The sequence below is a fragment of the Canis aureus genome, chromosome 9 (genome assembly GCF_053574225.1).
Source record: "Canis aureus isolate CA01 chromosome 9, VMU_Caureus_v.1.0, whole genome shotgun sequence".
NCBI lineage: Eukaryota > Metazoa > Chordata > Mammalia > Carnivora > Canidae > Canis > Canis aureus.
This window is the reverse complement of record NC_135619.1, coordinates 14,558,330-14,583,578: the sequence shown is the minus strand read 5'-3', so window position 1 is coordinate 14,583,578 and position 25,249 is coordinate 14,558,330. Positions and strand designations below refer to the sequence as shown.

The window sequence follows — 25,249 nt, the reverse complement described above, 5'->3', positions numbered from 1 at the left end:
AATTATGAAGAGAAAAACTCAATCTCAGACCAGCTCACTTTTATCTTCCAAAATGCTGTGGGTTACCTTTTTTAGACTAGTGAAGCTTATTAATGAAATAAAAAGTAATACAGGGACATCCAGGTGGCTCAGCAGTTAAGCGCTTGCCTTCGGCTCAGGAGACCTGGGATCGCGCCCACGTCGGGCCCCCAGCATGGAGCCTGCTTCTTCCTCTGCCTATGTCTCTGCCTCATTCTCTCTCTGTGTGTTTCTCATGAATAAATAAGTAAAATCTTTTAAAAATAAATAAATAAATAATAAAAAGTAATACAATTGTTGTAATCAGAAAATAAAAATAGAGGAAAAAAGCAGCAACTATAAAAATAATAATAACAAAATGACCTAAGACAGGACTTCTGTACCTATGCTGTTCTCCATTAAAACAAATGATTCAGAATTGTCTTTAGTGTTCATTGCTTTGATAAAATAAAATAATAAAATAAAACGTAGTTCTTGAAAAATAATTGGACAAAATAAATAAGAATTCATTATTTGAATGCATGTTTTATCAATCAAAATGGCTAAATAATTTTCATTAAAGAAGCTTAGTAGAGTTACACAGTTCTAGCATTTCTGAGAGCTCCTAAAAAGGTAGGTAAAATTTGAATGTTGTGTTTTAAGCATGTAAAAAAATTAGAGATGGAGATTCTAAAAGAAAACAGGAAAATATGTTTCAACTGTGGAATTAGCAAAGATTTCGAAGATAGGACACAGGAATCAGAAATCATTTAAAAATTGATAAATGGACTTCATCACAATTAAAGACTTCTGCTCATCAAAATACACTTTTTAAGAAAATAGGTGATCCAGGGGCACCTGAGTGGCTCAGTGGTTGAGCATCTGCCTGTAGCTTAGGTCATGATCCCGGGATCTGGGACCCAGTCTCACATCAGGCTCCCCATAGGAAGCCTGCTTCTTCCTCTGCCTATGTTTCTGCCTTTCTCTCCGTGTCTCTCATGAATAAATACATAAAATCTTTTAAAAAATAAAAAATAGGCAATCCAGAGACTGGAAGAAAATACTCAGGAAAACTTCACAAATATCAGAAAATGGATGTATATTTACAATGAATCAGGAACTCTTACACCTTGACAATAAAAAGAACAAAACCTCCCCAAAAATATGGGCAAAAACTTGAACAGACATTTCACACACACACAAAAAAGATATGTAAATGGCTAATAGGCAAATAGATGCACATTAATCATCAAAGAACTGGTAGTTAATACATTACTTCACATCTATTAGAATGGCTAAAATTTAAAAGATTGACAACACCAAACATTGGCAATTATGTGGAGCAACTGGAACTCATACATTGTTGGTGAGAATGTAAACTTGTATAACTTTCAGATAACTGTTCCGCAGTTTCTTACAAGATAAACATTAACTGTGACTCATCAATTCTACTCCTACATATTTGGCCAGGAGAAAGTAAGACATGTGTCCGCAAAGATTCATGTGAGAAAGTTTACAACTGCTTTATTCATAATAGTTCCAAACTGGATACAATCCAAATGTCCATCAACAGGAAAATGGATAAATTGTGGTATATTAATACAAGGAATACAACTCAGCAATAAAAAAAAAGCACAACAACCTGGATGCATTTCATAGGCATACTGTGCAAAAGAAGCCAAACATGAAAGAGTACATATTGAATGATTCCATTCATATGAAGTTCAAGAACAAGCAAAGCTAATCTAATAGGGATGGGAATCAGAACAGAAGTTGCTTAGGGGAGAGAGGGAAATGGGGACTTGACTAGGAATAGTATAGAAGAACTTTCTTGAATGATGTAAAGTTCTATTCTCTTGATCAGTGTGTGGGTTAACATAGGTATATACATTTGTCAAAACATCTCAAGCATACACTTGAGATGTGTGCATATCTTCCTTATAAATTCATACTGCAACAAGACAGCATGCTTCAATGAAAAAGAATAAAGCATCAATAACAAAAGAACTGTTGCTGAAATCTCATGCTGAAAGGTTTGCTGTTTCTAACCAGTGTAGAGTGGGTTCCTGGAACGTTATACTCTAGCTATACTCCTTGACTAAACATATCAATTCCATCTAATAACAAGGCATTTAGTAAAGCTGACAGGTGTTGCCACTGTGAAGACTTCATCAAGTCGATTTGAGAAATAAAGATACTTCTGAAGCAGTGCACTAATGCTTATCAAGTTATATTAATTCCTTCATGCAATAAATATTTATTGAGCTCCTATTATGTTCCAGGCAATGTTATAGCCTCTAGGGGTATAGTAATGGCCATGTCACTACACCCCTTGTTTCATGAAGTTTCACTTGACTGTAGAAGAGACAATGACTAAATACACAAATAATAAATTGGGTGATTTAAGGTAGTGATGAATGCAATGAAGAAAATGAAATATTCGACCACATTTTATTTATTTCTGAGAAAGCATGTGTGAATTACATATTTACATGTTAAATTACATGTCATATTCAGCTCCATTATGATTTCAAAGATCAATTTTTGAATGCTTTTGTTGCCACTATATGATGAAAACACATTTTCAAAACATGAGAACAGGAAGCTCTATTTCATCCTTGCACATTCATGTACATTTTAATTTCTCACACATTCTATCAAAAAGGACAGATTGACAATTCACCAGATCATCACACACAAATAATAGAGCATATGGACTATACGTTTAAGTAAACGTACACTACACTGTTAGTCCACCATCATACTTTCACTGGGAACTCACTTTCTCCTCAAGGCCTGATTATTTAAGGAGCTATACTAACAAGTAATGGAATTTTTAAAAAACCTACTAGCTTGAAATGACCCATGAACATCAGACTATATACCAACTGCTCATTCATCACATCAAGCATGGTATAGAGAGTAAAAGTTTCAGACTGTAGAAGTCTATTAGCGTCTAGTACCTTGGAATTGTTTGAGAGTCATGCAGTCGAGCCACAGGATTTCACTGGTTTAAGCATGTTACCACACAATAGTATTACTTTTGATCTTTTAAAGGTTACTTTGGTTCTCATAAGTGGAGAAACAGAAATAGATGCCAACCATCAGGGTTTTAGCTTTGTCTGAAGCTAAAACTGTAGTAGTCTCAACTATGGCAGATCAACCCCTTGGTAAAACCAGCTTTTGCAAAGCCAGGTTGACCTGTGCAAGTCAAACTGTGGTTGAGACTATTTCTTACATTTTAGTTTCTACAGTGGTTTTTACCATTTTGAGAAATGGTGTTATCTTTCATCAGCAAACCATCTCAGCACTTTAGGGGAAAACAACGGGTGACAAGCATCGTTAGGCGTCACCTGCTTAGAATTACAGACTGTGCCAGGAGGCAGTGTGCTCTGCGCAGTGCCTTACTGGCAGAACTGAAATCCAACCAGAGAGTGCTGAATTGTTCATTTGGGCTCCTCTTCTAACATTCTCTCATTACCACACAATTCATATGGAAGGAAAAAAAAAACTTATCTGATTGTCAGCTGAGTCTACACATGATGAAAATCTCTATGTTCACTAACCTTGCAAAATGATGATGGTAACAGTGATGATAGCTCTTAAAAAAGCATGGAGCAAGTATTCAGGTGAAGCCAAGCAGCTAAAGAGAAAGACAACTAGGGGTGTCTATTCACCTGAACAAAGAATAATTTAAAAGCAAAATAATCATTTATATAAATAGTAATATTAATAAGTGAACATGGACACCCAGAATTTATACAATAAAGTTGTTTTATTTTTTCCATTTTACAAAAATATAGCCACAGTGTGGTGCTCACAGGAACAATAAAATTCAATTAATTTTATCTTTTAAAAGCAGGGTTTGAGGTTGATGGCAGACATGGAGAATGCCTGTTGATTAAATTTTTTTCCATGCTTTCCAGCTGAAGTATTTTATACTCTAGGCTAAGAAAATAATTCCAAATTCACCTTTGGATGGCATATATAGTGGTATGGGACATCATCCTAAAATAACTCATCCTCCTGGTTCCTTTTTCATTATTTGAGGCACATTGTCAGTGAGGACCTCTTTTCTATAGATCCCATGGCTCTTAACCTGTGAGGCTGTTAGAAATGCATACTTCCAGGCAGGCATAACCAGATTTGAATCTCAGCTGCCCCATTTACTAGTGTGATCCTGGGTTAGGTCTTTGAACTTAGCCAATTCCTTGAACTGGGAATAATACCAACTTCATCATGTTATTATAAGATTAAAAAATGATATATGAGGGGCACCTGGGTGGCTCAGTTGGTTAAGTGTCCGACTTTTGACCTCAGCTCAGGTCTTGATCTCAGGGTCATGTGAAAAATAAAAAGATATATGAAACATGCCTGGCCAATGAAAAGTACTCAAATAATTACTGGTTAATTTCTCCTCTACTTCTGTCCCTTGGTCCTGTCACACACAGTTCATATAATCAGTTATCTGTGTATGTCTTATTGTTTACCTCTCCTTAGACTGTAACTTCCTTACTAGGGAGGATGGCCTATCATTCATTTTTGAGTCTCCTAGAGCCTACCACATAATGCCTTAAACAGAGTAGACACTTGGAAACTACATATTCAATTTTACTTCTTGTAACTCAGCATATACTCAGCAATTTGATGAAATAAAACCATAGTCAAAATGCCCAGTGATGTTTCTTCTTTCCAATAGGCTGGCTGCTTTAATTTTTAGACGTGTCTTTCTGGAGCATTCACTTAGGCTGATGACCTTTTACTTCAAGTGGACAGAGTCTTCCTAGGTTTTCCATCTGTTTTCATGATCCAACTGAGGCTTTGCTTTTGTCCTGAATTAGTTTGTGACATGTATGGTTAGATGAGTTTTCCAGTAAAACGGGAGGAACCCAAGGACTAAATCCCCCAAACTACTCCACTTTTTGTCAATTGAACATCCATGAGCTGCAATTTACAGTATAGCTACATATATATGTAATATATACAACATATATAATATATATTGCATTTTTAATACCACTTTTAAGTATTTTAGTGAGCCCTCAATGTGTTCAAAATGCTTTGATCCAAGGAAACTTATTTTCTCAAGTTCTCCACAGATAGAATAAATGACAATTATACAAATACTTTAAAGAGGCAAATTCCAATTAGTCACATGGAGCCATGCCTTATACCCTTTACCTTGGGAAAAAGTCTAAGTAAATTAACAGTCCTTGAATATTTATGAATTAAGAGCAACTTCCCTTTCTCTTTTGCCCTTTGACCAAGACCATGGAGCTGTTCTGAATATTAAATGAAATAAGTATGCACAGTGCCCAACTTAGTGCCTGCCCCACAGGCTGATGTGGTGACAGCTGGGCAGCTTAGTGTTGCCATTCAAGGGAGAGCCTAAGCCTGGGTTTCCCCTTCAGGAGAGATGACACAATGCCGTAAGGAATTTCCCAGTTTTCTCTTGGTGTCCACAGGCATTCCAAAGATCTTTGACTCAAAATACTGTTTTCACAGTAAATTTCATCAAGAATATTACCTTGAAAAAAAAAAAAAAAGCAAGGAGAGGAGAGAGAGCACTCAGGGGTTTTTTGGGAGCTGGCAGTGTTCTGGATCAGCGTAGTGACTACCTGGTGTACTTCATGATAATTAAACTATACATTGATGTTCTATGTGCTTTTTTATACATGTGTCATATTTCGATGGAAAAGGTTTAAAATGAGATTGTGTGTGTGTGTGTCAAGGAAACAGAAAAGAATATCTGCTTGGATTTTTAGAGTGTCGTACGTTTCTCAGATTGCTTTCAGACAGGTAACACACTGTGAATCAAATAAGACTTCTTCCATTTGATTCAAACATATTAAAAAACTTGTCTGAGGTCATAAACGTGTCTTTTTACTTCCCCAAACTTCCTCCCAAAGCAGTATATGTTCTTTATACCATGTTGATATCGATAGGCAAATCAATGAAATCTTGGGGTGCCTGGATGGCTCAGTCGGTTAAGCATCCATCTCCTCTTCCTCTTTTTTTTTTTTTTAAGATTTTATTTATTTATTCATGAGAGACAGAGAGAGAGAGAGGAAGGCAGAGACCCAGGCAGAGGGAGAAGCAGGCTCCATGCAGGGAGCCCCACGTGGGTATAAATCCCATGACCCCGGGATCACAACCTGAGCTGAAGGCAGACATTCAACCACTGAGCCACCCAGGCGTCCCCATCTCTTCTTTTTTAATTTAATTTATTTATTTCACAAAGAGGGAGAGAGAGAGAGAGAGAGAGAGCGCACAGCAGGCAGAGGGAAGGGGAGAAGCAGGCTCCCAGCTGAGCAAAGAGCTTGATGTGGGGCTCAGTTCCAGGACCCTGGGATTACAACCTGAGCCAAAGGCAGACATGTAACTGACTGAGCCACTCAGGCACCCCATCATCTGACTCTTGATTTTGGCTCAGGACATGATCTCTTTGTCACGGGATCAAGCCCCACACTGGGCACCTTGCTTAGTGCAGTCTACCTCAGATTCTTTCCCTCCCTCTTCACCCCTCCCTGCTTGCAACTTCTCTCTCTCAAATAAATAAAAAAATATTTTTTTTAAAACCTAATGAAATCTTAAATAATTTTTAAAATTATGAAATATTTCAAATATATAAGTACAAACATAAAGAAAACCTATGTATAAAATCTTAATTTGCCCAATTTGCTTCAAACTTTTCAAAAATTAGTAATACATTACAGATATATCTTAGACCCACTGTGTACCTCTCTCAGCTGCTATTCTTCTTCCTCTTTTCCTAAATTCCAATTTCCATGAATTTTTTATATAATTTTCCATATATATATATCCATAAATAAATATAGTATTCTTCTTCAGGCTTAAAAACTTTGTTTAAGTTGTATTATAGTATAATACCTTTCTGCAACTTTTTGTTTTGGTTTAAAATTATGTTTTTGATGTTCATCCATGCTAATACAAGTAGTTCCTTGCTAGTATTCTTGCTTGCATATACCAGTATTTTCTGATTTATTCACTCTCTCACTAAAAAGTACTGATTATACCAATTATTTTGCTGCTGAAAACATTCTTATGGAACAGAGACTGCAAACTACAACCTATGGGCCAAAACTAGCCCACCACCTATTTATTATTTATTTATTTATTTATTTATTTATTTATTTATTTATTTATAGTAATCTCTATGTCCAATGTGGAGCTTGCACTCACAACCTCAAGATCAAGAGTTGCATGTCTACCAACTGAGTCGCCCAGGTGCCCCACTACTAACTATTTTTGTATGGCCCGTGAGCTAAGAATGGTTTGTTACAATTTTTAATAATTGAAAATATCAAACAAGAATAATATTTTGTGACAAGACTGTATGAAATTCAAATTTTGGTGTCCATAAATAAAGTTTAATTGGAACACCACAATGTCCACTTGCTTATGTATTTTCTAAAGTACATACAGCACAGCAGAATTGAATAGTTGTGATAGAGACCACTGTGTGCTCCATAAAGTCTAAAATATTTGCTATCTGACCCTTAACAGAAATAATTTGATTGATTCCTATTACAGAGGTCTCTTCATGTATGTATGTGAAATTTTCTCTAGGATTTATTTCCAGAAGCTCATAAAGTTCATAGAGTGCTAGGTTCTTCAGTCTTACCAGATACAAGCCAATTTAGTCTCCAGATAATTATTTCAGTTCACACAACTACAAGCAATGTATGAGAATTCATATTGATTTACTTACTTGATATTATCATGCTTTGAAGGTTTTGTTGTCTGATTGGCATAAAAGTACCTCATTATGATTTTTATTTGTGTTTCCATAATTACTTAGAAGGATAATCATATTTTAACAGATACTGTGAATTGCCTATTCACAAATCTTTCTCATTTTTCTGTTGGACTGTTTATCCTTTTTCTTTTTCTTTTCTTTTTCAAAGATTTTATTTATTTATTTGACAGAGAGAGAAAGGGCCACAAGCCGGGGGAGTGACAGGCAGAGGGAGAGGAAGGAGCAGGCTATGCTGCACAAGGAGACCAACATAAGATCATGATCTGAGCTGAAGGCAGAGCTTAATTGACTGAGCCACCCAAGCACTGATCTTCATCCTTTTCTCATGGTGATTTTATTTTTTTGGATGAATATAAATACCCTACTTTTAATGCAGTTAGTCTTTTCCTCACTAGGAAAACATTCCTTTGCATGTCCTGTTTTAGAAAAATTTCCATGCCTCAAAGTCATGAAAATATTCTCTTATGTTATTATTTTCTAGAAACTTTATTATCTTACTTTTCACATTTGGATATACATTCTACAGTAAATGATTTTTTAATGTATGGCATGAGGCTGAAGTCAAGCTTTGTTTTCCATACAGATACATGATCAACCAATGTTTTTTATTAAACAGATCATTCTTTCCTACTGACCTTCAATGCTACCTTTGTGCATACTTTGGCCTTAAAAGTGTGGGTCTCTCTTTGGGTTATGCTGATCTATTTGTTTATCCTTTGTACCAAGACCACATGGTCCTAATTTAAAAAGTATACTTTTTTGAGAGGCAGAGGAGAGCAGGAGAGGTATCCCAGGCAGGAAAGGTGTGCAATATATAGATATTGTTTGTTCATGTACAGAATCCAGAGGCAACAGCAAAGTAATTTCTTTTTAAGTGTCAGCATAGTAAATTCACCTTCAAATGCCCTACTAAGGAGCCATGGTTTCTGTTCCCTAGAATAAATACCCTTTATTCTTCATTCAAAAGGTGTTTCTACCCATGTAGCAGCCGTGAAACATATGCTCTAAGCTTTTTTTAATTTTTTCTAGTAAGGGTAAAAATTTGATGGATCTATTCACTCCCTCTTGCCTAGGGCCATGCAATCTGATTAGGGCTGGGATAAGTTAAGATGCTTCTGCAAGAAAGGGTTTATGTTTGGCCTCAACGTATCCCAGCCAATTGGTCAAATCCAGTTTTGTTAACCACGCAATTTTTTTTGGCTTAAACCTAGCTTTCTAGGGTCCTCTCCCCTTTTACCGGGGTAAGTGCCTTTTTCTGAGCTCTCACATTCCTTACGGAAATTGTCTTCAAAGCTCTTTTAACACTGAGCTGTAATTGTCTTTTTACTGGTCTGTCTTCCACTCTAGATCATGAAAACCTTGGGGATCATGTCTTAGGCTTTTTCTTTTCTTTTCTTAATCTCCAGTTCCTAGCACAGCACCGGGAACAAAACTGACATATAATAGAATTACATATTTGAATAAAAGAATTAATTTCAGACTCGATCTGTCATACACATTACTGACTTAAATAAGGCTTCACCGGTAATATTTAGCCATGCCTGGAGATCAACTATTAATGCAGAGATCTGAATTTGTAGTGAAAAATTTGATAGTACAATTAAACTAAAGCAAAACATGAGAGTATTCACTATTAATTGTATAATATGACTTCTGGTAATATGAAAACCAGATACCCTGAGGAATTGTCTCAATGTATCACACATATTCATACATGCACATGCCCAGAGAGACAGAGCGAGATGGATAAATCTTATTGAAAAGTCTCCATAAATGCAGAGTGGGGCTGGCAGGAAAGTTACCTCCAGATAATGAGCACTGGGGATGATAGCTGCCTGAAGCATCTGACAGTCCCTGGTGGTGTAGAGCTTTTGGCTTTAACTGATTGCATCCAAAAGACAGGAGAGAAAACTGAGGGCTTATGTAAAGTGGCAAATCAAAATAAGTATTGGCATATAGTTGAGACTCTGAAAATTGTCATTCTAACAGATAGATGAGTTTGGGGCAAAACCCCTCCACATAAAGGGAGAGAATTAGGAGACATGCCAGTCTCAGCTTTATTTCTGAACACAGTGGGGAAAATGTTCTCTTGAGGTTTCTCCTAATCACAAATCCACCGTCAACTGGGTACAGGCCAAAATTCACACTAGATAAACTAAAATTAGAGTTTCAAGTGATGCCAGATTGTGGTGACTTGTTTAAAAAGAAAGAGAGTATCAAGAGTATGCCCAAAGAATAAAAGACTATAAAAAAAAGTGGTCAGGTTGATGTGGAAAAAAAAATCAAAGGCAACATCTGAAAATAAAAAGTGTAACTAAGATAAGAAACTCAATAATTGGGGTAAATGTCAGATTGTCCATAATTAAAGAGAGAATTACTAAAATGGAAGATAGAATTAAAAATCACACGGAATATATAGCACAAATATATGGTGATGGTTAATTGTGTGTGTGTGTGTGTGTGTGTGTGTGTGTGTGTGTGTGATGGTTAATTTTGTTTGTCAGCTTGACTGGGCTACAGAGTGTCCAGATTAAACATTATTTCTGGTTGTGTCTGGAGGGTGTCTTTGGATGATATTAGTGTTTAAATCAATGGACTCAGTAGAGTAGATTGCCCTCCCTGTGCGTGTGGGCATCAGGCAAGCAGGTGAGGGCCTGAATAGAACAGAAAGCTAAAGAAGGTAGGATTTGTCCCCTTTTTGCCTGCCTCTTCGAGCTGGGACATGGATTATCTCCTGCCCTTAAACTGAGATTTACATCGTTGACTCTCCTGGTTCTTAGACCTTTGGACTCAGGCTAGAATTACACTGCCAGCTTTCTGGATCTCCAGCTTGCAAATGGCAGATGGTGGGACTTCTTAGTTCCTGTAGTCATGTGAGCCAATTCTTCATAAGGAATCTCTTCTTTCTAACTCTCATTGTCTCTTTTGATAAATATATCTATCTCATTGGTTATATAGGTAGAGATAGAAAGATCTTACTGATTCTGTTTCTCTGGAAAATATTGATGATTACAGATATTATAACATATGTAAAGTTCTGGAGGCTAGAAATCTAAGATGAAGGTGTTGGTTTCTGATGAGGTCTCTCTGGCTTGATATAGATGACTTTACTCTGTTTATGTGCAGAGAGAGAGAGTTCTAGTCTCTTTTCCTCTTCTTATAAGGATACCAGTTCTATTAGATTCGAGCCTCACCCTTTGGACCCATTTTAACTTAGTTACCTCTATAAAGGCCATATTTCCAAATACAACCATGTTGGAGGCTAGGCCTTTAATATATGAATGTTGGTGGGACATATTCAGTCCATAACAGTAGTCCATAAAAGTATGTAAGACTAGATAGAAGGGGGAAGAGAATATTCAAAGACATGATGATTGAGAACTTTTAGAACTAATGTTCAGTAAACCTAAAAATACCCAAAGTAGCATAAATGAAAAGATATAGATGCTTAGACACAACATACTAAAGCTACAGAATACCAAAGACAAAAATAATGTTAAGGGGAGATAGAGAAAATTACCTACAAAGTAACCTCTATTAGACTGACAGCTGATTTCTCAGCTTCAACGACGTAAAAAGATAATGGAATGTATCTTCAAAATGAACTATAAACTTGGAAATGTATATTTGGTGAAATATTTCTTAAAATAACAAATACAAAATAAAGATGTTTTTGAAAAACTAAGACTGAGAATTCTCCCTCAAAGAAGTCATACTATTAAAAATACTCCAAAAGAATGAAAATGAACCCAGAAAGGTCTGAGATGAAAGAAAGAATGGTGGGCAAAGGAAATAGTAATTATGTGGGAAAATAAAACCAAATGTTTACTGTATAAAATAATAATACTGGGAATTAATTTGTAGGGCTACAAATTAAAACAAAACCGTGAAAACAGTAACATGGGTTGGGGATGATCAGAGTTATAAAGCAAACGTTCTAAGCTCCTGTAATGATCCAGAAAAGGATAACTGCATTGGTTAACTTTAGAATTTATTTTAAAAGCATGTGAAAATTTTGAGAATAACATTGAAAGAACAGAAATAGACAAAATTTTCTAATTAGTGGAGGAGAAGAAATAAAACAAAAAAGTCAGTCAAAGCCAAAAGAAGGCAAGAAACAAAGAGACAAAGAGGGAGAAAGTGGAACAAAAGGAAAACACAAAATAATATGGTAAAAAGAAATTCAAACCTATAAATGATTACAAAAATATGGTAGAGGGATCCCTGGGTGGTGCAGCGGTTTGGCGCCTGCCTTTGGCCCAGGGCGGGCGATCCGGAAGACCCTGGATCGAATCCCACATCGGGCTCCCGGTGCACGGAGCCTGCTTCTCCCTCTGCCTATGTCTCTGCCTCTCTCTCTCTCTCTCTCTCTGTGTGTGACTATCATAAATAAATAAAAATTAAAAAAAAATTTTTAAAAAACAAAAATATGGTAGAAATTTCTAACTAAAATACAAAAACTGCTGCTCTATGATGAAAAGAAATTCATCTCCATGCCATTTACATGAGAAATATCTATAGCTTGAGATAAATCTTCCAACACAAAGTTTAAAAGTAAAAGATTAAAGGGGCTGTCTCAGTGAGTAGAACATATGACTCTTGATCTCAGGGTTGTAAATTCAAGCCCTACGTTGGTTGTAGAGATTATTTAAAAATAAAATCTTCTTAAAAATAGGGACATCGGTTGAGCATCTGCTTTAGGCTCAGGTCGTGATTTTGGGGTCCCACATTCAGCTGTCTGCTCAGTGGGGAGTCTGCCTCTCCCTCTGGCTCTCCCCACTGCTCATGCTCTCTCTCTTTCTCAAATAAACAAAATCTTTAAAAAAGAGCGAGCGAGAGATACCCAGTAAATGCTAACCAAAAGAAAGCAGCAGACCTGTATTAATAATAAATAAAATAGATGTTAAGGGAAAAAGCATAAACAGAGATGAGAGACATTATAAGTTGATAACACTACCCACCAAGAAACTTTAACAATTATGAACTTTTATGCACCTAATAAGATAACTTCAAATTATGTAAAGCAAAAATGGACAGAACTTTAAGGAGACGCTGCCAAATTCCGTCATATGGAAGATTTTAAGAGACTTAGTAACTGAGAGCAATAGATCACCCCAAATTCAGTAAAAGTATTAAAGATTGAAGCACCACAATTTCAATTTCATCACTTTAGTTTAATGGACACATATAGAATATGAATTGTAACCAAGAATTAAAGACTCCCCATTCTTTCTAAATGCCTATGGAAAGAAAGCTCATACTGTCCATAAAATTGATTGAGATTTCAAATTAGTGTTACTAGAAAGACTATGATATCTAAAAAATTCAATTAAATTAGAAATAATACAAAAACAGAATACAAATATTCTGTATATAAAATATTAAAAATGCTTCTGTATATCACAATGTGTGGAATACAGACAATGCACTACACACAGAGAAACTTGTAGCTTTAAATGCATATTGAGGAGAAAAACTAAAAATGAATGATGTAGGCAACCAACTGGAGAAATTAGAAAAATAGCGCAATAAGCCCAAAGAAAGTAGAAGGAAATAATAGAGATTAAAAGTAGAAAATGAAATAGAAGACAAAGACATAAAAGAACCAATAAAGCAAAAAGTTGATATCTTTGAAAATACTGATAAAGTCGATAAACTTTAGACAAGACTAATTAAGACATAAAGAGAAGAGGTAAAAACAAGCCACATTTGGAATGGAGAATGGGAGACATTACAGATAAAGCAGGAAATAAAATGACAATTTAAAAATATAAATAATTGTGTGTTGATAGATTTGAAAGTTTAGATGAAAAGAAAAACTCAGGAAAATATCAATCATATCAGACTGATATGATTACAGAATGGTATAAATTGGAAACTCACTAAGAACTTTTAGGCTCACATCAATCAGGGGAGATTTTTCAGATGATCCTTCCAAGATTGTTTGGATACCTCCTGATCAGAAAAGGAGGATTGTCTGAATTCTCAAATTTCATGCTAAGCTTGTGATGGTATGGTAAAAGACAAATTAAATATTATTTAAATAGGGTGGGAGTGGGGTGTGAAAGGGCTAAATATCAGCACCCTAGCAACCGTGGAAGGCAGTATGAAGTGTGGAATTATATTTGTTCCTATTAAAAGAATGCCCCTACTGCTCATTTTTTGTTCATTATTTTGTGCAATTTCAGAAATTCAAGTGTCAAGTGATACAGCATTAATTTTGGAGTTGGATTTTTTTTCCCCAGTTTGATCAAAACTTAAGTAATATTAGCTTTGCAGGCTCCCTGGTGCAGTAAGGACTCATAACACTATGGACTTCTTCATGTGACTGAGAGTTTCCACCACCTTTGCCCAATTAACAAATCAAATGACAGAACAGATGTGACTGCAAAAATATGGGCTCTAAAGTTAGAATAACCGGGGTTCAAATCCACCATAGAGTTTGCATGATCTTAAGAAAATCACATTTAATATATCTGCATCTCATTTTCCTCATCTGCAAAATGAATATAGGATTGTTCATAAGCCCAGTACAGAAAGTGTTTTTATGAAGAGTGTTTATCGTAAAATCTGAAGGTACTCTATAATATAGTTCTCATTCCTGACCCCTTCTCAGTGTTGGTGGGCAAAACATATTTCTTTTTTTATTTATCTTTTATTTTTTTATTTTTATTTTTTAAAGATTTATTTATTTATTTATGATAGACATAGAGAGAAAGAGAGGCAGAGATACAGGAGGAGGGAAAAGCAGGCTCCATACTGGGAGCCCGACTCGGGACAAGATCCTAGGACTCTAGGATCGCGCCCTGGGCCAAAGGCAGGCGCCAAACCGCTGAGCCACCCAGGGATTCCTATTTCTTTTTTTTAAAGATTTTATTTATTTGAGAGAGAGAAACAGAGAGAGAGTTGGGGGGGTGCAGAGGGAGAAAGAAAAGTATACTCCCCACTGAACAGAGAGCCTGATTGGCAGCTCTATCCCAGGACCCCAAGACCATGACCTGAGCCAAAGGTAGACACTTAACCAACTAATGGTGCCCTGACAAATTAATCTTTGACTATATAGTAATATCAAGCTATATTCAGAGTCCAGAATTTATTGGATGGCATTTCTCAACATCGATGTTTTGGTTTCTTTTAAATTTTGGGACCTAACTTACTACTGTGTTGTGAAATCATCTGCTCTGGAGAACTGCAATGATGGTTAGTTGGTTATGATCAATACAGAAAAAATACACAGAAAATGTTAGCATTATATACAGGAAGGGATATTTAGGAAACTTTCACATCTGTGTTAAATGTGTGAGTGTAGATGTACACACATACAGTGGGTCATGATGTCAAAAGTGTTTCTTACTCTGGGTCTTGGTCAGAATGAGAATGAAGCTGCTGTCCCACATGAACTGGCAGAAAGGTATGGGGCAGGAGCGGAGGGTAAGAGTCTCTCTTGATTCTAAAATCTGAGACCTCCAGCATACCTCACACATATGCCCACGCACACAATAGGCAGTGTTCAAGTTTGTTTCGTAGGTCTCTTTTTGAGGACTCAGAATGAAGCATGTAAGAGAAAGACTTACCAAACCAGTGTAGAAAATCTTTAACCTGTAATGTTCTATGGTCATAGTACTAAACAAACACCCCAAGAATTGTGTGTAACAATGCAATCCTTTTCATTTTGTGTAGTGAGATACTAACCTGGAGTAAAAAAAAAAAAAAAAAAACCTAACTTGATTGTCACAAACTTGATGATGTCACTACTTGAGTGAAGTAGTCATATCTCTGGATTGAGCTGCCTCAGGGGTGAAATGTTGAGGATCTTTAAGTCTTCTTCTTGCTCTGTAATATGAAGATCCAATATCTTCCTTAGTGTCCCACTTTCATCCCTACAGCAGAATTATGGTGGGTGGAGGGAAGAGCACAAAATTTACAGCAAGAATAACCTGCCCAGTCTCTGGCTGTATGACATTGAGCATGTTACCAAATCCCTCTTGGCCTCCATTCCCTCATCTGTAGAATATAAATAACAACTTTCATCTATAAAAGATTAAATGTAGGGGCAGCTGGGTGGCTCAGAGTTTGAGCCTCTGCCCTTGGCTCAGGCCGTGATCCTGAGGTCCTGGGATGGAGTCCCATGTCGGGCTCCCTGCAGGAAGCCTGCTTCTCCCTCTGCTTATGTCTCTGCCTCTCTCTGTGTATCTCTCATGAATAAATAAATAGTCTTTTTAAAAAGAAAAGCTTAAATGTAAGACACCTAATAAAATACTCAATGTTTCCTTCTTTATTACTCTATTCCCTCCTCTTCTCCAACTGCCAGGTTGTAGAGATTGACCTTTGCTCTCCAACACCCCCTCTCTGCTTCAGCAGTGACCCTGTAGAAGGGGCTTGGTGGAAGGAGAAGAGCAAAAAAGGAGGAGGGTGAGGGTGGGAGGCCTGTTCCAGCAGAACTGAGGGGAGCCATGGGATCCTGTTTGCTGTGGAATCCCTTCACAGGGGATGCCTGGGTGGCTCAGTGGTTGAGCATCTGCCTTTGGCTCAGGTCCCAGGGTCCTGGGATCAAATCCCACATTGAGCTCCCTGCATGGAGCCTGATTCTCATTCTGCCTCTGTCCCTGCCTCTCTCTCTCTCTCTCTCTCTCTCTCTCTCTATGTCTTTCATGAATAAATAAATAAAATCTTAAAAAAAAAAAAAAAAGGAATCCCTTCAGGGCCTGGCCCCGGATGCCTCTCCAGCTCTTTCCCCCTTCAGGACTACCTCCCTACCTCCCACCTGCCAGGTCTGCTGGCCGTGGCAACCTTGCAGTAAGAAAAGGAGGACTTGGTGGAAACACCAAGGGAAGAAAGGATCCAAGCTGCAGTGCTGGGGAGGGTCTCTATGGCAGCCTCTATTTTTAAAGGACTGAGTATTTGTCATCTCCATCCCACACACTCTATCCTACACCCTCAAACAAAATGAAACAAAAGCAAACAAACTCAGCCTCTCCACAAGCACCAGTGGACAACAGAGATTTTATTGGTCATGGTGAGGGAGATGAGGGAGATTAAGTAGAGATTTACCTCACAGTGTGCATATTACTTGTATGACAGAAGTCCCCAGCAGACTTCCAGGTTCTTCTCTGAAAGCTCCATCAGTGGCCACTGATGACTTGGTCTCCTTCTCCCCCGTGGTCTCCACTGAAGCAGCCTTTACCTCTCCAGGGCTTCTGTACCACTTTCCTTTTTCTGAGACAAAGTATTTTAGTTCCTCCAATTTTGTCTCCTCAAACCTATCACTTGACTTCATCCTCAGTGAAAAAGCATATTGTCATGAATCACTCTCTTCAGAAATTATAAATAATGAACCATTATTTTTATCACATTTATATACATGTCTGCAAAATCATTTGTTGGTGGCATATTTGGTTGACATTGCACATCAAAGATACATGATGGAGGAGAAAAGGGATGGGGATAAGAAGAAGTTCCAAGTACCTAAAAAGCTGAGAACAGGTCCCAGATGGATGCAGTGTGGCTGGTGGGCTGTTGAATGGGAATGACAGAAGGCGCATTCTTTGTAATGGTCTCACCATTACAACACCCATGCCCTGACTACCACCTAAAGTTCCAGCAAAGTTCCATTGCCAAATTAATGTTCTTACAACATTTATTTCATCAAGTCCTCATCTGTTAAAATAAACAATGAATCCCAATTCCCTTTAAAGAGATGAAGAATCAGGCTTGAAGCTCAACTCCATCTTTTGCCTATTTTATAATAAGATCTTTAAGGACAAGGACAGGAACTAAGTGATATACATTTAGGAGTTTACCTATGTAGGTAAGAGCTTACCTTTGTAGGGATGGGGAAGCTCCTAAGTGGAGCTTCATCGTGCCCTTCAAATAAAAGGCAGCCAAACACTATGTGTTGAACTGGATAAACTTTAATATCATGTACATAATATTATACATATTTAATATCATAAATATGCCTAAAATGCTTTTTATAAATAGCTCTCTATAGAAACTAATTTTTTACTTCTTTTTTTAAAGGTTTTTTTATGTACTTATTTGAGAGAGAGAATGCATGAGCGGGAAGAGGGTAGCAAATAGAGGGGGAAGCAGACTACCTGCTGAGCTCAGAGCCTGATTCGGGGCTCAATCCCTTACCCCAGGACCCTGACCTGAGCTGAAAGCAGACACTTTAAAGGACTAAGCCACCCAGGCGCCCCCCGAAACTTAATTTTAATTAAACATTTTCTTTACTATTTTCTACCAGGTTGTAATTCAGTTCCTAATCTCATCTTAACCCCATTATATGATTACAGAATGCCATCATTTAATCCTTATGGGACTAGAGCTTAATACAGAGAATGCTGTTTGAAGGGCTTTCTCTTGAAACATGGCCCAGATTAAAAAATGAAGCACATTTATACAGTTATCAATGGCATTAGCCAGTAGCCTCTTCCTATATCCACTCTCATTATTTAATACTCTTCACTCTTTGCTCGTCCATGAAAATCCTGAGTTTTCTTATTACCAATATAAAATATATTTCTGACTCAAGAGACTATTGCCTAATATGGAGAATTATCAATTTGGCCATATTATAAAATACTTTGGGATAGTGATGCTTTAAATTTTTACTTGTATTTAATTCTGGACTGGGAAAATACAAATTAAAGGCTGGGTATCAAGATTTGAAATGTTCTGTTAGCAAGGGACTGGGAAGTTTACAAGAGGAGGATAGGAACAAAGAAGATGAAATTAAAATCTGCCTACCTCCAGGGTGCCTGGGTGGCTCAGTAGGTCAGGTATCTGCCTTCTGCTCAGGTCATGATCCCAGGGTCCTGGGGTTGAGGCCCGTATCAGGTATCAGGTTCCCTGCTCAGTGAGGAGCCTGCTTCTGCCACTCCCCCTGCTTGTGCTCTCTCACTCTCACTCTCTTTCAAATAAATAAATAAACAAACAAACAAACAAATAAAATCTCTAAAACAATTTTTTTGTTTACCTTCTAGGCTGTCTGGTATTTCCTGTTAGAGAGAATATAGTTGTAAGGAGATTGCATACCTCATGGGTGTGTGACAAGCCAGAGAAATAATTCTGATTTGGCCATGGCCTCACTGTGATAGATGACATGCTTGAATTTTTTATATGAACTGTGTTCTTTACTAACTTGATCCTGGACTCCTTACCTAAGGCAGGTCTCACCTTCACTGTAGACACTATGTACACTTTTAGCTCTCAGGGCACTGAAAGAAACTTTCAATACTCATCATCAGCAGTTGCCACTCTCCCCTCAAAAAACTCTCTAAATCCTACACCAGTATCATTTCGTTTTCTCCTACCAGTTCAGCTTTGCCCCAGGCTCAAGGATGTATGAATTAAAGAACCCCATCACTAACATAGAATAGCTCTGGATTAATCCAGTTTCACAGACTGTACTACTCCAAATTCTCCACAGCTTCCAGAAATTAGGTCCATACTTGGTTCCCTGTGATTAAGCTAGTGCCTGAATTCTAGTGATAATCTAAATACAAGTGTCCTCTGCATTTTCAAAGTTCAAGTTAGACCACTTCACTTTTATGAAAGACCCACACCTACCTTAGTATCCATTTTTCTAACTGAAAGAAATGTGAAGAGGACTTTTGCTTTTACAAAAAAGTCTAAAAGTGAAAATAGCATTCTATGTTTGTTTTGCAATGACCTATTGTACAGGCCCCAGGCATCCCAGCAGCGAGAGGGGCCCCACCAAGCTCCTTGCCCCAGAACTACACTCAGCATCTCAGCATCAAGCCATCGTAGCTTTGAACTGTGTCTGTATCTGTGCTTTCTCCCAATTTATTTTGCACATCCCTTAGTAAGATGTTTCCTAAGATATCAGAAAAGCTTAAAAGATTATTTTTGGGGGTCTGAGGATGCTCAAATAATTTTCCTTATAAATTAATGGTAATTGCTTCTGACTTTATACCATTTCAGCCTATGAAAATTTTCATAAGTGAGCGGCAGGGCCGGCTGACAGTAATAGGGGCTGTTCACAGAGCAAGTGAAGATGAATGCCAGAGGACTTGGATCTCAGCTGAAGGACAGTATTCCAGTTACTGAACTTTCAACAAGTGGACCTTTTGAACAGCATGATCTTCTTCGAAAAGGTCTCCCTGGTGTGAAAAATGAACTTTTGCCCAGTCATCCTCTTGAAGTATCAGAAAAAAAATTTCCAGCTCAACCAAGATAAAATTAATTTTTCTACACTAAGAAGCATCCAAGGTCTGTTTGCTCTACTAAAATTACAAATGGAATTCAAGGCAGTGCAGCAGGTTCAGCATCTTCCATTTCTTCCAAGCTCAAACCTTTCGTTGGATATTTTAAGGGCTAATGATGAGACTATTGGATTTGAAGATATTCTTAATGACCCATCACAAAGTGAACTAATGGGAGAACCACACTCGATGGCTGAATATAAACTCAGTTTACTGTAATCTGTTGCGCTGTTCATGAAAATAGAGGGGCTGCACATTGTTATAGTCATCTTTTTACTATAATTTGATGTATACAACATTAAAAGTACTGACACATGAAAAAAAAAAAAAAAGAAAGGTTTCATAAGAGCACTCTACTTTCAGATAGCAAGGGAAGCATTGCATTGTATCCGTTCCTTCACATCTTGGTCAACTACTCCCTGACTGGCGTGCTGTCTTACCCTTACTAATGCTCTGGGATACTAGAATCTTGCCCTCAGGATGCCTGGGTGGCTCAGCAGTTTAGCATCTGCCTTCGGCTCAGGGCGTGATCCCAGGATTGGGTCCCACATCAGGCTTCCCGCATGGAGCCTGCTTCTCCCTCTGCCTGTCTCTGCCTGTCTCTCTGTGTGTCTTTCATGAATGAATAAAGTCTTAAATAAAATTAAAAAAATCTTGCCCTCGAATCCCAGACCCCTGACTGCATCCTTTTTTATTTTTAAATATTTTATTTATTTATCCATGAGAGACACACAGAGACACAGGCAGAGGGAGAAGCAGGCTCCATGCAGGGAGCCCAATGTGGGACTTGATTTCAGGACTCCAGATCACACCCTGGGCTGAAGACAGGCACCAAACCACTGAGCCACCCAGGGATCCCAAGTTGTATCCATTTTTAGATACCTATGGCCTATTGATCAGACCACCATCTACAACCATCCCTGCTATCTCCAAATGCACTCACTGCTGGCTCCACACTAAAACACCTGCCCTAACCAGCAAATCAGTCCAACACCTGAAGGCTAGACTTTCCTGCTCTAGATGGCCTACTTGTTTACTAGGTAACTAGTCATTCTAGTAAGCCTGGGACTGAGATGTTTTCTGAGACATGGGACTTTTATTTTTATTATTTATTTTTTACTTTTTTTTTTTTTTTACATGAGACTTTTAATGCTAAAACCAGGGAAGTCACAGGGAAAGCAGGATTAGTTGATCACCCTGTTTTCTCCTACTGATTAGAATTTGTTCTTCACTAAAGTAGTAGGTTATAGAGATAAATTAAAGATCTATCACCATCTGAATATATGTCTTGCAAGTTAGATTCCCTGGGAAGCAGACTCAGACACAAATTAGTATGTAGGAGGTTTAAATGGGAACACTCTGTGATCAACACCTGTAGGTAGTGATGAGCTGGTAAATACTTACTAACCTCCCTGGTGTGGAAATGAAGGGAAGCTCTGATTTGTAGAGTTTGATGATGTCTATGGTATAAATACTCCCACCATGACTGATTTTACATTGCCAACCTGACATCAATAGGCTTACAAGATCCCTGCAAATTTATTTATTTTCTCCTCTAATCCAGTACAAACCTGCTCCAAGATACCATTGCCAGCGGTAGAAGAGAAGAAAGCAGAATTGAACAGAGGGAGGTGGTGGGCTATGATATAATCACAACAAAGACTTCAACTAACTGCATTGTGAGCTCTGAAACTGACATGGGCCCTCAGAGTTATCCCAAGTTGAGATCAAGAGGCTGGGTATTTATAACCACATACTAATCAGTAATTGGATGTAGACTACTCCCAGGAAAGGGGTTGCACCATTGAGCAAAGTGGTTCCCATTAGCCAAAGGTAATTCCTGGAGAGGACTGAGAGCTAGAGCCTGCCATCCAGCATTACTCTCAGGAGTTGAGTCTTTCATTGCTGTGAGAGGGATGTGGACAATGTGGCAGAGCATCCACTATAGTCCACCCTTTTCACAGCTCAGAGCCACTTCTTATAAATTCTAGGGCCATCTATTCCTTTTTAGTAGACCACTTTCTCTGGGAAAAACTTATAAAAAACCAAGCTAGTGGGACAACCTATAGTCCCACTGCTGTAGCTATTTGTTGAGGCCATAAATGATCGTCTAGGTATTTACAACTGGCATGACTCAGACCCTTAACCTTGAGCCTCTGGTCTCCGTGCTCTTCTTATGCCATGGCTGCTGGGCTTGCTTGTCTATTGTCGAATTTAAGCAAGAGAGTACCAAGACACACCCAATGGATCACATAAGTGTCCTACATATTCCTTCCTGGCTCCATTGTGTAATAGCTGCTCTACTTCCTTCTGCAGATTAAAGTTAATTATTATCAAAGTAGTGATTATTCTTCTGGTCTGCTGGATCCCTTGGCATGGAAACCTAAAGTAATTGAGTGGTTGCCATGGCTTAAATTTCAATAGTGTTCTTATTGTGCAAGCATTCCCACTTTGAGAAACACAACCTCTAAATCTGCAGAACCTAGAACTGTGGGAACAGGAAGAACAGATTCCCTAAAAGGGTCACTGGGAACGACCCAATGGTTCCTGAACTCATATATCCTAACCTATTGTTGGTGGTGCAAACACTCTTTAGCACTCAAATAGTGAATCCATATCAGAAAATGTATCTTTTCCAATGAAAATAAGTCACTTACCCTTCCACAGTGGAAGGGAGTACAAAATAGTCAACTTGCCACCAAGTGGTGCTGCGGACTCTCTGTTGTTCTCTGTTGCTGGAATTCTGGACAGGTTGGACATTTGGAAGTGGTGTAGTTAGATCAGACTTGGGAAATGGGAGCTTACGTTGTTAGGTCTGCGCATAGCCTTCGCCATGCCGTCTTGGTAACTCTAAACTCATTCTGCTGGCATTAGACAGCTGATGATAGAGGCTGGCTGATGTCAAGTCATCCTGGCTAATTGGTTGTTTAGTGCCTCTTCCATGGTGTATGCACTCTGATGAACATTAACATCCAATACAAAGGTCTTCACATCTTGTGCCCACTCCAGTAAGTCCATCCAAATGTCTCTCCCCTTCACATCTTTTTCCTAAAAGTTCACTCTTTATCCTCTCTTCTTTCCCTTCTGATCATTTGCCACGGCCCATAAGCCTATATATATGCATACGGAGTTGTCCTCTTTCTATGAAAGTGGATGATCAGGTATGCAACTGAATCTCTCTGCTCACCAAGAGGGTTTCCTCTCATTGTTGTCTGTGAAGGCCAGGCTCAAGTGAAGCTGAGGTCTGAACACTGGCTCGGTTTAGGGAACTGAACAAGGGATTTTAACTTTTATTGGAGAGGTTGCCCTTGCCTCTTACTTCTCCACACTTGCTCTTTAAGATTAGTTTAGATATTAAGTAGCACCATGATTGAATGTTCATTGCTTTTGCCCAGAGGGATGCAATATTTTATTACCAATCTCCACAATTTCCTGGCTAGGCCTTGATGGCTATCTCTCCAATCTTACAGGTCATTATGCTAAGTATGGCTTTGTGGCTTCTGGCAGTTTCTGCTTTGAGATGCCATTACTATTCCTGTTGCTATGAATGAGTTCAATTCTGGGACCACCTCTCCTATTACCATCCCCAGCCTATGGATGGGAAGAGCCACTAATGAACTCCCTGTGATACATAAAAACATTCCCGACAGTCAAGAGGTGCTTGGTGGCTCAGTTAGTTGCGCCTCTAACTCTCGGTTTTGGCTCAGGTCATGATCACAAATCACAGTCATGGGGTTTTATCTTAGATAGTTCTGGCCACATGGTCACTTGATAGCCATGGTCATTCTGTCCTTTCCAGGGTGTTGAAGCATACCAAGAACTTCTTGAACGGTATAGAACTCTGTATAGGAGATGGTGTGGATTGCTCCAAAAGCCTAAGAATCTATATTGTAATTCTCCTGTTGGGGAATTCCACATTGTCTTTTCCCATCACAGATTCCTCCCGTACTATTGAATGTGCTGTCACAGGGGCCTTTTTGAAAATATAGGCAACTGCTTATTTCTTCCCCTATCTTCTCATAACTCATATCTTCTCAAAGACTGAGTTATAGCTTTAGTCCATACATTTGTTTTCTACTTCATTATTTTTTTCTCCCTGCTGATAATTTAGGCTTCTAATATATAATTCAAAGCTATGCATGTAAAGCCATAAATCTCCACAATTCAACATACCACAAGATTTTATGTTTTTACCTTTTAGTTCAAGATAATTCCATTTTGGGGGCACCTGGGTGGCTCAGTGGTTGAGCTCTGCCTTTGGCTCAGGTCCTGATCCCAGAGTCCTGGGATCGAGTCCTGCATTGGGCTCCCCACGGGGAGGCTGCTTCTTCCTCTGCTCATGTCTCTGCCTTTCTCTGTCTTTCATGAATAAATAAATAAAATCTTAAAAGAAAAAGACTCTCTTCCTCTGCCTCTCACCTGCCTGCAGGGAAACTGCTTCTCTGCTTATGTCTCTACCTCTGTCTGGATGTCTCTCATGAATAAATAAAATCTTTAAAACAAAACCACACACAATATTTCCATTTTTTATTTTCTTTTTCACCCATGAACTTTTTTTTTTTCAAGTATATGCCTAATTTCCAAACATTCAGGGAGTTTCTTATCTTGCTGTTAACTTTTATCTTAATTTTAACATAAGCAGAGAACAAATTATGATGTTAATCCTTTGAAATTTGAGATTTCCTTTGTGGTTCAGCATATATTCAACTTTGTAATAGTCTCATATAATTATCTATAGTTATTGGGTGCAGTGTCTAATTTGGGCCATGTCATGTTTGCTTATCAAGTTGAATCTTTGATACCTTTACTGTTATTTTTTTATTTGCTTGTCCCATGTGTTAATCTCCTACTTGGATAGTGGAGATCTAGCTCTCCTTGTATTTCTAACATTTGTTTTGGCTTTGTTTATTCTAATGCTATGCTACTCGATGCTTACAAATTTAGAATTGCTATCTCTTCCTGCTGAAGTAAATCCTTATCATTATTAAATGTTCTCTATCTCTAGTAATGCTTTTTACCTTACATTTTACTGCCTGATAATAGTTTGGCAACATCAGCTCTTAGTATCTACATGATATATCTTTTATATAAAGTGCTTTGGGGATGCCTGGGTGGCTCAGCGGTTGAGTCTCTACCTTTGGCTCAGGGTGTGATCCCAGATTCCTGGGATTGAGTTCCACATTGGGCTCCTTGCATGGAGCCTGCTTCTTCTTCCTCTGCCTGTGTCTCTGCCTCTCTCTTTCTG

At 38.1% G+C, this 25,249-nt stretch overlaps 1 pseudogene across 1 annotated transcript in view; it reads left to right on the top strand.

The window, feature by feature from the left end:
- The window catches only part of LOC144320420 (proteasome maturation protein pseudogene), a 31,133-nt pseudogene extending 10,590 nt beyond the window's left edge, over nt 1-20,543 (top strand). The window contains exon 2 of the transcript XR_013385974.1: nt 19,724-20,543. The product of XR_013385974.1 is annotated as a proteasome maturation protein pseudogene (transcript). The remainder of the gene's footprint in view (nt 1-19,723) is intronic.
- The last annotated feature ends 4,706 nt before the right edge of the window (nt 20,544-25,249 follow it).